This window comes from Dermacentor silvarum, chromosome 3, assembly GCF_013339745.2.
Source record: "Dermacentor silvarum isolate Dsil-2018 chromosome 3, BIME_Dsil_1.4, whole genome shotgun sequence".
Classification (NCBI taxonomy): domain Eukaryota; kingdom Metazoa; phylum Arthropoda; class Arachnida; order Ixodida; family Ixodidae; genus Dermacentor; species Dermacentor silvarum.
Window position 1 is genome coordinate 195,103,746 of NC_051156.1, and position 4,362 is coordinate 195,108,107.

The 4,362-nt window shown below is 49.6% G+C and overlaps 1 pseudogene; it reads left to right on the forward strand.

The window, feature by feature from the left end:
• Positions 1-2,606: 2,606 nt before the first annotated feature.
• LOC119447022 (U2 spliceosomal RNA) lies at positions 2,607-2,786 on the forward strand (annotated as a pseudogene).
• Positions 2,787-4,362: the final 1,576 nt, after the last annotated feature.

Here is a 4,362-nt window from a genome sequence, read left to right on the forward strand (position 1 = left end):
TGACTTTCGGGCGAAACTGCGACTTATAAGGAGAAGGCCTTAGGTGTCTATGTTGGCAGTGTCCGTGGCGGTGACCTTGGCGAAACTGCACCATGACGAAAAGAATCATGAGCCATTCCACACTGTGCAGGTGGATGGCCAGCGAAGCTGTTTAGCACACCACACAGACATGACACATAATTTTGAACAAAGGTACGAATAATTTATTGTCTTGATCGGTTGTCACTGTGAGGAAAGGCACGCAGAGACATTTATTGTATTCATAGGTGGTCATTATTTGTCTTGATCGGTGGACAATTGGTGTTCGCGGCCCACCAGCGCCAATTGCCCTCTTGCATCTTTCTCGTCGGCGCTCTTCATAGGCGTGTTGCTCTTCGAGAGTCCGGATTACACGAGGCCACCCATTACGACGGCAGAAGTGAAATTCAAAATGGAGAACGGTAACTTGTCTTTCTGGTTTGTTTATATACCACCACCATGGCAGAGCGGAAGGAAAGGAAACTAGATCCGCAAGTGCTTTGAACGCTGATAAAAAGAGATTGATTACCTCATCGACATCATAAACCCCACATGATGAAGCATCGCTGTTCTGTGGTATTATGCTACGAACATTTATCGTGCCCAGCACTTTAACTGTACTCAAGATATCCAGCGCTGCTCTGTTCTTGACATCGACCGCGAGAATGTTCTTACGGGTGTTAATTCTCATATCCGTAATCTCACTCTGTTCAACAGCCTCTAGTTTGACAGATATAGCATGCCTGCTTAGCCGATTCAAGTCGTCGTTCGGCGTCTCGAGAAAGAAAAGGATGGTATGGTCCGTGTCAGTGTTCTTTGCCGTCGTCCTTGTTGAAGAGAGAAAGCAGTGACGATTCTCCTGTTTCCTTTTTGCCTTACAACTGTCAAGTAGTCGCCGTCATCCGACAAATCTTCTGAAGCAGAGTCGTACAGCATAGTGTCCTCGCTGCCTGTGTCGTTCATGATGTGGTTGCGCTTATTCGGAGCGCTCGACGCAGGTGACGTCTGTTTCGTCCGGACGCCTAGCTGATTCCATTTCCATCACCGAAGGCCTTGGGAGCTGCTCCTTCCGAAAACACGCAAGAATACTAATAAAATGAGAGCAGTAGAAAACGGGGTTTCACGCAAGAGCCACTTCTTCGTTGAGCAAAATATACCTTGGTGCACACCGGAATGGAAGCCGTGCATCGAGGAATTGACCACGTTGAAAAAATTTCAACTTCGTGCCGCAAGCCGAGCAATAACTGACGTTTTTAAAACATGATATTTGTTTATTTTATTTCTAAGATGTGTGCTTGATCCTAAAAGCGTCCTTGTTCTGTATTATTAAATAGGTAACAAATAAAATAAAATAAAGGTGATCGTGGCATAATTGTTAGAGCACAAGACTGCTGTGCTCGAAGGAATAAGTTCGATTCCATTGTAGGAAATCAGAAATGAGGCGAGAAAGAAATCTACCTACCTACCTACCGCAAAGTGTCTGGAATAAGTGAAACAACGCATCGCATTAAAAAAAAAAAAATTCTGCAGAACCCACGCACTGTGGCAAAGCCTCTGCAGGTGGCTGGCTACCCAGCTGCATTTACGTCTCTTCCAAAGTTACCAGATGGACCAACGGCCTTGTGTAAAACAAGCAGTTATGTTGTGCGCGAGCCTGTGTTGACCACAGAAGCGGGACGATGACGACGACGATGGTATGACGTCGACAACATTCCAACAGTTTTTTTTTTCACTCAAGTAAGAAACGGTACAACCTGGGCCGAAGCCGAAGGCGGTACTAAATCTCGCAGCGTCCTCACAGCGTTCTGCTACGAAGAGACAAGGACTGGGAGTCAGGGCCGATCCCGAAGGTGGTGTTGACGTTTAACACAGCGTCCCAAAGCGTTATCTGCCATGAGGCGAGAATGGGACAAACAGACACGTTCTCACTCTTGCCCCAAAGAAGAAAGCCATTAATTCTGGTGGCCGAATGGAAGCTAGCGCGCACACAAGTGCTCTAGCTCACGCTATGTGGGGCGTAACGTTTACGTGCCAGTCATATCAAATAAGTATAATACAGTCGAGCGCCTTTTTAACCAAGTGCTTGGAGCCTCCGCAGTCCTTCGTTATACAGGTCACTTTGTTGTAAAGGCCGCTGACCGATAAGCTCGCACAAAAAAAAGTTCAGTGCCATTCTACTCTGTGAAGGTGGATGACCGGCGAAGCTGTGTCTGCGGTGATTCACCGTTACTCCAGTGAAACGTTCCAAGTTTGCGGGATCGGGGCCACATCGACGCTTCGCATTTCTTTCCGCCTCGCGGTCCTGGCGGGTAGCACGTTTACGCTTGGCGTGGTCATTCCCGCTCATCGTCGGTGGTATCCTTTAGCCGCCGTGCCCATTCCCTTTTCTGTTCACGCCGTCGTTCTTGGTAGGCACACGGTCCTTCTTCAGACCGTACAACACGCGGCCTACCGATTTCACAGACAGGGTAGAACTGAGGAAAGGAGCGGACGTAGAGCATGACGTCAGGAGACAGAAGACACTCAGATTGGTGGGCACTAGTTTGAATACGCAGGATGGCGTACACGTGTAGGCTGCGAACGAAGAGATGGCCGACGTGGGTGAAAGTGTATTATCTGTTATTATCAGCTTAATATCTGATACGGTTTGTATTTGTGCCCCAGCTATTAAACTTATTTTTGAAAGTTGGCGGAGTGCTTGAAGCCGGCTTCACCTCCGCCACGGGTCGGCCCGGTATTGCTCTATCTTCGGCATCGGCCCACGGTTTTAACAGCGGAGCTGATTACTCTTTTGGTTAGGCCGTGGAGCGTTAGCAGAAAACTCGGCCCAGCTGTGAATCGCCTCGCGTTGCCCAGCAACCACCTGCACAACTGATGCGAGGCGTTGCTAGGCGACGCACGGTACGTCATCGCTCGGCGAGGTTACCACCCTCTTTCAGGTTACCCTCACCACAGCTGTGAGGCGCAGCCGACGTATGCGGCGTTCGTCGGCGTGCCCCGGTTGCAGCCGGCATCGAGTTGTGACATGTTGCATTTCGCGCCGGCCTCGACACCCAGAATGGACCACATCCGCGTCTCGTCAAGCAAGGTGGGCTGGTGGATTGCCCATCAGCACATCTTGCTCGGCAAGCACAACGCCGCCTACGTCGGCCACGCCTCGAGCCGGACTATAGAGTGCTGCGCTTTCGCTGGCGTGGCGTGGCGTGCTCGCGCGTCAGCGCTACGTCGGACTATAAAGTGGCCTTTAGAAGACTGCGCGCCGACCACGAGTATCGTCCCGATAATCGGGGCCGGCTACGTTTGGCTAAGAACTAACCAAGACAAACCAAGTTAAGAAAACTTAAAGCTAAGAAGCAGCCAAGCCAAACCAAGTTGAGCAAAGGACAGCAGAATTAAAATAGGGAAGGGCCACCAGTCTTCGCACCACTTATAGTGTGTGTGTAGCTGACCTTAATTTTTGGTCTACGGACATTGATCCACTAGAAACTAGTCATATAAGGCTTCGCTGTAAAACCTCGGCAGAGATATACCTCAGCTATAGAGGTCATTCCTTCCTTGAGGCGGTCGATTGCAGTTGGCGTCGGCCTGAGAAACAGCCGGGCTATTTCAATTTCAGGATCGCGTGGTCTGTGTACATAGAGATAGCACCTCTTTACTGCCGATGGAGCCAAACATTGCACGCAGAAGTCTACATGTTATTTCTCATAACCACTGCAGTCAATCAGGTAATCTTTGTAGGCTTCTGACAAATACTTCGTCAATGTATTATTAACGAGAAAATCAGAACAGTCTTCGCGAACCGCTTCAGTAGCAACGAAAGCCTTTTAGCTCAATATCTCCCTAGCAATGCCCTTAAAGAGCACAAACATGATGTTGAGGGTCATATTTGAAGGGAATGCGCTTTTTGAGAGCCAGAAAAAAAACAGCGTGACGCCGAGATTCATTTGCAAGAAAAAAAAATGACAGCAGATCCACGAGGTGAATGATGATGAGTGGGCGAAGCTCCGGAGGGAATCATCGGATCTCCCGCTTAAGGGGACGCTAGCACAAACGCGTTAGAAACGTGCAGTACTCTCTAGTAAGGGGGAGCGGCCACAGCGTCTTACGCAGCCATTTACACATGCCGGAACGTGCACCACGTTTGCCGACGCCATCACATGACTGCTGAGAGAGTATAACCCCCGTATTCATAAACGCTCTTCGACTTGAACTTGACTTGCCACCGCCTTGGGCAGCGCGCTCGAAACGCGTTGAAGGTAAGGTGGAGAGGCCACAGCGTCTTACACCAGCTTCTTACACGGGCCGTAACGCGCTAGCACAAACGCGTTAGAAACGCGCTAGAAA